This window comes from Solea solea, chromosome 9 (genome assembly GCF_958295425.1).
Source record: "Solea solea chromosome 9, fSolSol10.1, whole genome shotgun sequence".
In the NCBI taxonomy this organism is placed as follows: Eukaryota; Metazoa; Chordata; class Actinopteri; order Pleuronectiformes; family Soleidae; genus Solea; species Solea solea.
In genome coordinates this window covers 14,443,343-14,456,416 of record NC_081142.1, presented here as the reverse complement: position 1 = coordinate 14,456,416, position 13,074 = coordinate 14,443,343, and the positions used below count along the sequence as shown (strand labels likewise).

General features: G+C 39.6%; 1 long non-coding RNA gene across 1 annotated transcript; it reads right to left on the bottom strand.

Annotated features, from left to right (window-relative positions):
• Positions 1-4,319: 4,319 nt before the first annotated feature.
• LOC131465225 (uncharacterized) lies at positions 4,320-11,315 on the bottom strand. Its single transcript, XR_009241294.1, has 5 exons — positions 10,823-11,315; positions 9,270-9,665; positions 8,525-8,580; positions 6,426-8,375; positions 4,320-5,748 (listed from the first exon to the last, which is right to left on the bottom strand). It is a non-coding gene; the product is annotated as an uncharacterized LOC131465225 (long non-coding RNA).
• Positions 11,316-13,074: the final 1,759 nt, after the last annotated feature.

Below are 13,074 nucleotides of genomic sequence, written 5' to 3'. Positions count from 1 at the left end.
CCAGTTTTACGTCATTAGTCATAATTCAAGTTCAAGATATCTTTAATTATCCTCAAATGAGGATTTCCTCTTTAGGTATCTTGAATTACATTTCAGAATGTAGCTGTAGATATCTCAAACTGGAATTCTACATATAGTCAAAGAGATATCTAGAATTGGAGTTTTGACTCGGATAAATGATATCAAGATGACACCTGTCGTGCCAAGGTATTACATCTCACATTGTGTATTTCCTGTCTTTATTTTGTACTGTTGTACAAAATAAAAATAAAAATATTTTTCATCAGATTGCCAATAGGTTGTGCTGGAAAAAAAGGATCTAAGTCACTCTATACTGCACATTCTTAAAGCCTCTGTGTATATGTTTTGACATAGTGATGGGGTTCAGGTTAACTCTATAAACACGGACAAGGATTCAAGATGTTTGAAGAAACAACTAGTTGAAGCACCTTTGTTGAGCTGTCATTTCAATTAAAGGTGACATAGAATGCTTGTATCACACATATATGTTAGTTATGGAGGTCTACTTACATATATTAACTTGTTTTCATGGTTAAAAACCTCCTAATCGCTGCAAACGAGCCGATCAAAATATCTCCTTACTGACGCTCTCGTCAGCCGCGCTGTTTCAGACCAAAACCACACCAGCGGTTGGCTGTGATTGGCCAGCCAACGAGAGCTTTCCTACTGTCCTGTGATTGGCCAGGTACCTGGAAGTGACATAATAGATAGGCCAGCTCTCAGATACACAGCTCCCCCTCTGGCACGGTGGATGCTCTGCATCTCAGCAGCTACAACGAGAGTAGTTCTTCTTCTTCTTCTTCTGCGGTTGAATGTACGCAACCGGATGTGCCCGGACTAGTGCCCGCACCGGATGGCGCTACGGTGGTGAGAGGAGTGGTGAGGATTTCTGATGACGACATCAAACTACGTAAGTGCCGATCCGCTTCGCAGAGCCCAGGAAAACAATACAACACTATTTTCTCAGCAGTGGCTGAACTGTTGTTCTGAAACTTTAGGGTTTCATAAACGAGGTAATGACGCAGATACACACACACAAACGCAGCGTTAATTGGAGCTTCCGGTCTATGTGGGCTTTAAATTTCATACACATTTGTCACACCCATCCACTCGCACATCTATGTGCAGAATATCGTTCACAACCCAATCACTTTTAGTTATTGTTTTGGATTATAAAGGCAGGTGTACCTTTACGCCCCGCAGACGTACTTAGCTCCATGTGTGGAGCTTTAGGACACATTTAAAACTCAGAAAGCTCTTGGCATGGCTGGTTTTTGGGGTATAATTAACAAACGGAGGCTGTTGAAAGTCGACAGGTGGCACTGGTTTGTGAAATAATGTTGTTTTAGCAGCTCGCCTCAGGATGAGCTATTGTGGTGCTAATGGATAACTCGTGCTCGCTGTGCGGCTTCGTAGCCTCTGATTTCAGAGGTTAAAGAAAAAAGTTTCTCCTCTGAAATAGCAGTAGCACACACACGCTGTTGTTGTGACCATGTGGGCTCTACGTGCATCCAACACGCAGAGCCCACGTGATCACAACAGGCGCAGATGGATAGAAGTGCTGGAGCGGAATGGACTGCTTGTATCGGAGCGCTTATATCAGAGATATTAGATGCAATCCGATATGAGTTTTTTGGCTGATATCGGAGCAATATCCAATATCAATATCGGATTGGGACATCCCTAATGTGAAGGGCATATGAAGGCACCTTTGTTTGGAAGTGTCAATGCAACTATTTCTACAATGTCAAAACTTAATGTGCTCTGGCTCCATACATGTTGACTTCTTCTAAAAAAGTCAGTCTCACTCAGAACAACGACTCGACAACTTGGGAGGGAAAGAGGGAAGGAGGGAGAGCAGGACTAAAAGAAAAAAAAGTAGATATGAAGAGAGGATATCAGGTCAATGTGGATCCTCTGTATTTTAGTTCAGTCTACATAGACTAGGAGAACAGAACACATTTAAATTGGAGAAAAATTATAGACCAAAATAGCAATGGCTTATTACGTCTACCTTTTATAATCCAAAACTATAACTAAAAGTGAATGGGCTGTGAAGGAGTTCAAGGAGTTCAAATACTTCTCATTCCTGCAAGAGTCTCTTAAATAGTATTAATTTAAGTGATACATGGAGTACATGGAACAATTGAATGCTAACAGTGTCGTGTTGATTTTGAGTGTAGCTCTGAGTTCTAAGTGTACAACTTAAAATACGTAACAAATTGGAAGAACCAACATTTCCTTCAATTACATCTTCAATTAAACTGAGATAATTGTTTTTGTCAAGAGAAGAGGATTGCCGTCAGTCACTCTTTAAAAACTACGCCGATTGAGCTCTTTCAAAGCACTTTAAATTTTAATCTTTCATTTGCACTGAACGTCCTTTGAATGATTTTGAAGCAAATCGTTAATATATGCTGCAATCTCATATTTAATTTCTCCCTCCTTTCCTATTTTTCTGTACTTTTTTTCTAAATTGTTTTTATTTCTAAATTGTTTTTATACAATTGTTTTATTCAATTGTTTTAATTTTTATTTCTCCAATTCTTACTGTTAAATGTCTGTTTCATGTAAAGCACACTGAGTTGCGTTTGTGTATGAAATGTGCTATATAAATAAAGCTGCCTTGCCTATTGAGCCATGTTTATCTATTGTCTAAGGGAGGATGTACAAATCATGCAAATAATTCAGGTTGGCAAATGTAAGTCACCCATGAAACACAAACAAGGATTCAGGATGCCTGAATTACGGATGTCCCGATACAAATTTTCACAACGTGTATAATGTGTAAGTATACAACACACATAAATACGTCATACTGTGCCGCAGGTGCAGCTGCAGGTGCACCCTTGGTAAATTGCTTTAATGTGTGTTTATGTGTTTCTTTAACAACGGAGTATTAGGGCCACATTGAGAAAACAAAAATTCACAGACTACGAGAATAAAGTTGTAAATGTACGAGAATAAAGTTCTAATATTGTAACCTGTTGTTGTAGAAGAGGAGAGTTGTTAAAATGAGGGCTGTGGAGCATTTCGTGGAATCGTCTTCATCAACATCAGCATCACATAGTCAGAAGTATCACGACTTAAATGCATCTTTTCTGCAGAAAGAACCAGGCTGACTTGGAGGAAATCGCTGCTTTTGTGGAGGGGGAAATGCAGGGTTTTCAGTGGATGCCTCATCGGCCATTCAGAGGGGTTTTGTGGTTTCTCAAGAAGCATTCTGACTGATAATATAGATTTGCTTTGTCACTTCTATCCCCAAGTATGTACATTTTTCTGGAAAAACTTTAAATGGAAAATGATCAAGGTGTGTTAAATCACTCATATGGACCGGCATTAAAACGCTTTTAGTCCAATTAATCCGATAACCCGAAAAGGTCCCAAACAGGACGTTTCGGGATAGTAATTTGAGGCTGCGTTATACATAAAAGGATGTGGCTGCCTTGTCCCTCTATGTAAGCTAAACGGGGAGGATGCTGTCGGGTTTGTTAGGATTTGAGCCGTGGGATTCTTGTAAATGAGTTTAATTAGTGACAGGAACTTTTTTTCGAAATTGAACCTATTAAGAACTTTAAATAAATAACAACATGGGACTTTATTCCTCGCCCCTGATGACGATTCCACAGGACTCATTGAATGCTTGATGAATGTTAAAAATGTGAACTTCAATTCATCTATTGAAGAGCAGTAGTTCTGCAATTGCATTACATGTACATTTTAACAAAATATAAATGATAACTTTTGATGTTCTTTGTATCTTAACAGTTACATTGTACCTCTCTTAGTGAGGCTTTTGAATTACATTTAAACTTTTTAATGAAACAAAGCTAGTTAAATAAGCAGGTAACAAGAAGTCAGCACTTAGTATTACTATCAGCACAACTGCTTCTGTCCAATTCTTCTTACTATTCATTCATCCAATTTTTAATTTATTCAGGCTCACAGGCGCTGTGACCAAGCCCATATTTAGGTTTATGCGAGTTGGGCTGCTGTGTCTGCAATACATGCAATATTGTCTCTTGCTGTACACCCTGTTGCCAGTTTTTTTGTCACTTTAGAGCTGAAGAACTACATAGGACTATCTTCAGGAGGGGGCAGTAGAAGCTAGAGGCAATTCTATTTGTCTTGAAATGCAGCCTGTTACGTTCTTAATTTGTTTGTTAGACAAACAAGACAGCAACACGACAAACCAAAGTTTTAAATGAGACAAAGACGGTTTAAAGAAATTATATTTAATAATGAATACTTAAACAGCCTGGTTTACACAAGGTGGGGGGAGGAAAGGAGGGAGTGCTACCACTTCTTGCGCTTTGCCTACCAGCTTGCAGTGAAGCAAGATGGGCCACATGTCTTTAGGCCAATCTAATGCAGTAGCAATTCTCTCAAATGCGTTGAAATGAGAGTCAACCTCTGACTCCCTAAATGTTGGCACCAAAGCTACATTTTTACCAACATTAAAAACTTGCTTAATATGGGTTGCCTGTGTAAACGTTTCTGATTGTGGTAATATTTGGCTAGAAGATATTCTTTGGGCCTCTACGTCAAGCTGCCGTAACTTAACTTCCTTCTCAGCTTCTATTTCAAGCTTTCGTACCTGTAATCGGAGGTCATACTCTGCCTTACGCACATTTTCCTTTTCCTGTGCCTCCAGCTGAAGACGAGCAAGGCGTATCTTGATTTTAACATCCATACTGGACCCATGCGACTCTGGGGAGAAAGGCACAAAACGAGGCAAAGTAGTAGGAGCAGGCCCACCGTCAGCCGTTTCAGCTGGAGGTGTAGCCAGTGTAACTGACTCAACTTGGTCACCTTTCGGAAAGAAACCCCCTTCAGCAGAAGGATGATCACCAAGTGACACAGACATTGAGAGAACATTCAACTCAAGTAACTTCAATACTTTGTTTTTAATCTCCCTTTTTACACCATATTTTTGCACTGGAATATTAAAGTGCGCTGCAATAGCCAGTAAATCATCCTTGCGACATAACTCTAGTTTATCAAAGCTTGGATTTTCAATCAACTCCCTCAACTCAAAACCCATAGTTAAATATGGTAACAAAACAATGACTCATCAAACCTCTGGATTGTCTTTTAGCTCAGAGAACACAGTATCCCGGACGAGCCCCCATTTGTGTTACATTCTTAATTTGTTTGTTAGACAAACAAGACAGCAACACGACAAACCAAATATTTAAATGAGACAAAGACGGTTTAAAGAAATTATAATTAATAATGAATACTTAAACACAGCCTGGTTTACACAAGGTGGGGGGAGGAAAGGAGGGAGGTGGAGTGCCAAAGCAATTGCATCGAGTGTAAACAAGTTGAGAGAGTGAGAGCTCAACAGGCTCCCCTTTATTGAGCCTCCCGTCAGATGATTGGCCATGGCAGAAGTCAAGGCGGTGGCCTCATGTCCTCCCAGGTGCAGCTCATGATGATCAGCACCTGGTGGAAGGATAGGGAGGGAGAGAGGAGAGAAGAGGACAAGAAAAACTAACACAATGCCCCTGCTGGGCATGTAACACAGCCATATGTGAGGTGGGCAGCTGTGTTCTGATGAAGAGAAGGACATGTTTGAGATGTTCATCTGTTACTGCAAGAAACCTTCAACAGGTGTCACAGCTCCAACTCTGTCATCCTCTACTGATGATAGTTTGTGTCTCTTGTGTAGTGGTGGGATGTCATTTTCCTCTGTAGGTGGAAGAGTCTCTTCTGCCAAACGCTCTATGAAAAAAGTACATGACATATTGAATAAACATATTCAGTATGTATGTCAGTATACATATGTGTACTAAAAGACAGGTGACTATTAGCATCAGAATTTGTAAATACAGAACATATTTAAGTTCTACTTAATATCTTCAAACTGCTGTATGCACAGCTGGTTGAAGTGTGTAACAGAGGCGTTATGTTGTCTTCCAAAATAAATGCACGTCGTAACTGGTGACCGAGATTTATGACAATAGGTGATGATGGTCTCATAGTAGAACTGAAACAATTAATCGATTACTAAATTAATCGAAAAATATTTTGATAATCGATTATTGGTTTGAAGCTATTTCCCATAGTTTAAGCTTCTCTAATGTGAGTATTTTCTTCATTTCTTTGCTCTGAATAACAAAGAAGTGATTAAAAGTTTATAATTTTGGTTTGTGGACATTTGAGAGCATCATCACTTCCAAGTTTGACAAACACCAATCAACATTTCTTAAGGTTTTCTAATATTTTATGGACCAAACGATTAACTGAGAAAATAATCGACAGATTAATCGACTATAAAAATAATCGTTAGTTACAGCTCTATCTGATGCTGCTCTGACAGAGTAATCAACTAAACGTAAAGGTTCTGGACAGAAGCTTTAACTTGAGCAATGCTTCTGCTGAGATTAATAAATGCATACCTTGAGATGAATAGTGTCCTTCTCTGGTCTCATCCGTCTCATCCGTCTCATCATGACAAAGAACTGTGTCTGTGGGAGACATACAAAAAGAAGAGCAAACTAAAATAGAATCATGGTGGACAAAAGAAACGACAACATACCATCTGGACCTATGGTGATTTCATCCAGGTTTTTGCAATGGAACTCAGCCAGGCTTCCTTGCTCGAGGGCCATTAGAAGTTTGCTGACCTTGGCAAGCTGCAGTGCTTTCTCAGGTAGTCGATAGAACTCACGATGGACTCTAGAGTCATGCCCATGAAAGTTGGCCAACTGGTCCATCTCTGTGTCTGTCATGTTGAGGACTGTTGAGAGTGTTGCAGCATGTTTCCGTAGCCTGGTGGAAGTCAGTGCCTTGGGACAAGGTTGCACCACATGCTCCTGAAAAAGCACGGAGGCAATCCGAACCACGGAAATGCATTTTAGCTGCTGGTCTTGCAAACATGTAGCCATTCTCTTCGAGAAACCCACAAGCCTTTCCCTCTAAAACCAGGAGTTCCAGTGCATTCAGCATTTTCTGAGTCACGAAAATTGGAACCGGTCTACCTCTTTTCCCCAGATCACAATCCTTGTGAAATGTCTGCAGAGTCTTTTCTCTACTTCAGAGAGTGCCCAGTCCAAATCCTGGTGAGGATCGGACTTGTCCCTTGACAAAAATGCAGACAAGGGCATGCTTGCCACCTCTCCTTCCCTGCGACAGTTAAAGAGGATGATCTGTGCTAAGCACACCTTTGCCTATCCAAGTCTTTTTGGAAGTACTGTCGGAGAGTTCACTGATGCACTTATCTTGCTTTTGACTGAGAAACTTACGCAGTTTCTGAACATCTTCCGTCAACGGCATGTATGGCCAAGTTCATTGGCAAGTGATGGAATCGCGAATTTGTTAGAATCACTGTCATAGCCACAAGTCACCTTGCCAGCTTTGATCACCTGCAAGTAATTCTTTGGAATTACGAAATCCGCCATTGTTTTTAAGGAGGTAACTCTTCTGGCATTAAGAATCAGTCTTCCCATTTCTCGCATCTTTTCACACACACACTGTTGATTCTTGGCCGACATCCCACCCTTGTTCAATAGGTGCTGTCCAACATGGATGATGACATTATCATTTTTCACAACATCGGTGATCGGATTAGGAATCATGGCACTGATAACTCCCCACATCTGTTTACCAACGTGCGAAGGCACAGGTTGCATGAATGTGCACATGGACTGAACACGATTCTTTCCTGGTTTGACAGGTATGGATGCAGGCTGAAGTTCGCATGTGTCACCACAGGACTTTGTGTAAAAAGTGCTTGGCAGTATGCACAGTGCATGAAATCCTTCCCCTGTGCATCTTTAGTTGGCCGTTTGAATGGAACCAACTCCCCTTTCCCTGACTCTATAACAGCAGCGTTGTGGGCATAGTTGCCTCTGTTGCGAATATACTCTAACTGTTTCTTTCTCTCCAAGGAACCTTTTGGTAAACTAAGAGCTTTAGCCACATCCAGTTTATTATGATGTGCATGTTCTAGATGTCTTGCCATCTTTGCATAGGCCTTCTTGCAATACAAGCAATACTGTGTCTTGTTGTACACTCTGTTGCCATTTCACTTTTGGGAAGCTTGCACAACTATGGTGTCAATTGCATCCTGACTTGAACAGGGTTCTTCACTCACACTGATGTCAGATGTACTGCTGTTGTATCTCAAGCTTTCAAGGTGTGGTGTCGTGGTGTCACACACTGGAGGACACATCGATTCAGAGTCATGACATAATTCAGTCAGGGGCCACAGTTTTGTCCCAATGACTGATGTGAGGTTGAAATCACTGTCATCACTTTTTAGAGGTGGAATCTGGCACATAATCATCTCCACTATCTGATGTAGAATCATATAATTCATCAGGGTCTTCGAAATCTGTCTTTTCCATCTGAAAACAAATTAATGGACTTGATGATACAATGTATATTTGACATTAATAGCATACAATGTATCATTTAAACATAATTACATTAAGTGCAGTACTATTCGACATTTCAATCAGCTTACTACTGATCCAGACACGCAATTGAGTACTACTATGATACTTTTTGTCCGACAAAAGTCCCATCTTAATTTCCGACATCTGTCACAATCTGTGAAGAATAGCAATACAACAGACCATTAAAACATCTTACACATGTTTGTAAAGAATATCAATAATGGTTACCAAATCAGCATTGTTCTATTGTAGGAATGTTTTAAGGTGTTAACACTGGCATTGTTTTCTGCAAAAGTATTGCCTCTTTTCTCAGTTTAACTCAAGATAGGGAAAGTATTATTATTCATATTGCTTTTTATTTTACTAAAGACACAGCTCTGAAATTAAATACATGGTAAGAGAAACCAAATGTAAGAGATCAACTGCAGTGATTCGTCCTGCTTCGTTGACCACTCACTGATTTCACACCAACTGAAGGAACAAGACACACTCGAGTCACCACTTGTGGGGTCCGCTTGTTTAGATTAGAAGTCAAGACTTCACACAATCTACAAGCTCACACTGTGGGGGAAGTGTGTTGTGGGGACGTCGTAAATGCTCCTGAATAGAGGGATATTTTATCAAATGTAAAATCACTACAAAAAGGTAAACTTGTGTCCTGAACATCCCATTATCATTAGCTATCTATATGCCTTATATTCAAGTGTTTGACAGTTTAGGATTCATAAGAGATTACATGATTATGCACATATCTATGTCTATTCACCAACTTAAACGAACCCTGAAACAACAAGAGTTCAGGATAAGTCTATGAATTCATTTTAGGGGCTTGGCATGACGTACCTGTTCATTAGACGTGATGTCATGGTTGTCATCATCCACCTGTGGTCCTGAAGGGACTTCAGCATGGGCACCATCCACAAAAGGGTCATGTCCAGCATGTGTGCTTGCCTCCAAATATATCAGATGGAAATCTTTTCAATCCATGAACCAAAATTGATAATTTAGGTAGCACTGTGTAATAAGTAGTTAGTCTAAGTGATTCACTAAAGATAAACTTATGAATTTGGAAACATGGTAAGAGAAACCAAACGTGAGAGAAGAAATATTAAAATCAACTGCAGCGAAAAGACACAAGTTCGGCTTCCTACATCGATCTTTTTCATCCTGCAGTTTGGGCCTTTGTGTTGATCATTAACTAGTCGCCCCAATGAATCGTCTTCTCTTGAGGCGTCAATGCTTAGAAAGACAAAAAGAAGGGAAAGTGAGTAAACCCATTTCGTATTCATACGTACAGTTCCTCGACATAGAAATGCTATTGACATACAGGTTAACATGTGGTACAACTTGATTAATTATCCATTCTTTTTGAGTTTTATATATATATATATATATATATATATATATATATATATTTTAGGGCTGAACGATATATCGTTATCGTATCGATATCGAGATATGAACATTCAAGATATTCATATCGCAAAAGCAACGATATAAACAATATAGATTTTCCCCCGCGCTCGCCCTACATGTACATTTCTGGCACAATAAACTTCATTTTTACGATTGCCCTTGAATGCACCACTGCGGCCAGCCAACCACAAACCTTATTTCATGCTTGCTGTGGATCGACAGCTGAAGCCAACCAATGACAAACAAAGGAGGGCGGGAGGGAGACGGACACTGAGACGCGCGCGCACACACACGACATACACAGCCGGAAAGAAAGTGACATGAGCGCGGAAGATAATGCGGCCGGTGGCGATTTTGTGCCAAAACATAAATCATCGTATTTTGGATTTAAAAAGGATGATGTCAACCAGAGCGAGGTGTTGTGCAGGTCGTGCTTGGCAAAAATTGCGACGAAGCAAGGTAGCACAACAAACATGTTTCACTACCTGAAACAACACCATCACGTGCTGCACGAAGAGTGTAATACAATGAGAGAAACACCGGGGACTTCTCAGTCATCCCAAAAGAAGCCCAATTAAAGTGTGTTTACTGATGCGTTCAGTAGCGTTACACCATATGAGTCGACGTCCACCGGACATAAAGGCGTTACAGACGCTATAAAGTCAGACTTTGCAAAAGACATGGTACCAGTGTACACAGTCTCACAGTGAGTTCTCATCAATAAAACTGCACTTTCCATGTGGAAAGTTTCCATAGTCTTTTGTATTATGATGTTTTTATTTTTCTGAAAAATGCTTGGTTTTCACCGAACCCGTAGTCATATCGTATCATATCGATATCGAGATATCTGGCATGAATATCGAGATATGAAATTTTGTCCATATCGTTCAGCCCTAATATATATATATACACACACATATACACACACATATATATATTCTATAGTTTTGCATACAAAGTATAGTTCATTTGCAACTTACCACCATAATTTTCCTCTCCACTGCAAAAAAAAGGCAGTGCATGATGGGTGGAAAATCTTTCGTCTTCTTTGGGCTTCAGCATCATCGATCATATCACCTTTGTATTCCACTACAAATTCTCCGCAGCAGAATGTCTTTCTGGCAAATACTCCTCGTCGTTTAAAAACAGATATTTTTAGTGGAACAGGAAATATCATCTACTCAAATTCTCAATTACTTGGAGATATTAAAACGCAAAATACCACATCTCACAATGTCTTTCCTTTCTCTGCATTTATGTATTTCACCTCCAGTTTTAAAGTTTTATCCATCTTTGAGAGAACATGATGGATGGCATCATTTGCCGGACTCACCCTTGGTGGCATTTCAAACTGCAGACAAATATCTACAAATAAGAGTGTCTCTGCTTCACTTCTAGTGACACTTCTAATGTTTAGATTCTAATATTACGAACAATATGTTATTTCTTATAATTAGACATTTGATAAACAGAGGGACTGCAAATTTCAAAAGCTTGGAAAAAAAAACTGAAGTGAATTCTAAGTTATCTGAGCTGTATCATTAATGATATTGAGTCAAAGTGTGCTGGCACTTCAGGTCATATCACACCACCTCACTTTTCAAACTATTACTTAATTTGACTAAATCTGTTGTGTAAAGAAACATTTAATTCCCACTTCAATTTGCTAGCCCAATATTACTAACTCCTTAGTGTTAGCTCACGTGATCGTCGCGTCATAACCAATTGCAAGCACCTGGACACGTAGCACTTAGCTAAGCTGCCGATTAGCATCCTTAACGTGACAGTTTTCATTAAACCGCGTCACAAAACTCTAGAATTGATTGAATATGTTGAAATTTTATGAGAAATACTGCGACACTTACCAAGCACAATCGTCTCCAATCTTGATGCTGAGCTGTGTGAACTTGTCCACGAAGCGAGAGACGTCGTATACTGTTAAGCTGCGGTCAGCTTCCTGTGCCAGCTTCCTGTGTGATTTCAGAGTAAAAGCCTTTCACCGGAAGTCATAGTTGCACATATACCCTGTCGTATTTTATTGCAAAATTATATATCAGGAACAGAGCCTCTTTTATTAAACATTATATAATAGTTTTTTTCTACAACTCATCCTCCACACTCAACTATGTCTCGTTGTGCAACTCTGTTATGTAGAATGACAAATTAACTTAAAATGCTCTTGAGTAATTGTATTGCTGCATCTCTTACTCACATAAAGTGCAAGCCCGCCTCCCTTCTTCTTCTCCTTCTTCTTCTTCTTCTTATTGTTATGCTTGTGCAGCTGCAAAAACAACATTTCCAATAAAACACTGAACATTTCATTTGCTCCTTAAAATCTTACTAATGGGGACCAGGAAGTGGGCGGTCCTAACCATATTTGGAAGGTACGCGTGTGTGAAACGGAAGGTGCAATTACCAGCGAAGGCCTTTAGGGGGAGCAGCTTCTCTCACACTAACACAAAAAAATACAGAAAAATGCGCTTTTTGGGCCAAGGCTAAAAATCACTTAGGCACCTTCAGAACCTCATGTGGAGGATAAAGCAGTGGAAGATGGATGGATTTTGATTCTACAGTAGAATCATAATCCATCCAAAACTGAACCCCACAGTAGAAACAGTAGAATATCTACTGTGTGTGTGTGTGTGTGTGGCCGCGTGTGCAAGCACTGATAACTGTTGTTCTTCAGTCAACCTCATGTCCTGCAACCTGGAAAACCATTACAAGTTCCCTAGCAACCAGAGGGACACTGGTGTTACTGCAGTTGCATGTTGCTGTTGGAGATGCAGGCTTCTAGAGACCAAGCTGAGGTGACAAGTTATTTGTACACGTACATATATGTCATACATACATATATATATATATATATATATATATATATATATATATATATACTACTCTACAATGCTGTAATATATCTATTTTCCACATTGTATTATTTGTATTGTATATTTTAATAGAAATAAATTAATAAATGAAGTTTAATTTAAAAGAATTTAAAATGTAAAAATAATAACATATTTATGCATTTATTAAAAGTATTTCATATGTTCATTTATCAACACCGTAGGTGGCGCTAATGAGGCTGCAGCATTTGGCGCCAGCCACCATTCAAACAGCAGAACAATACATACATACTTGCATACTTGAGTATTGAGAAACAACCACATACTTGTGTACTCCCGTACTTGGGAAGTATATACTCCCAGCGTACTTCTCAAGTTTATACTTCCCA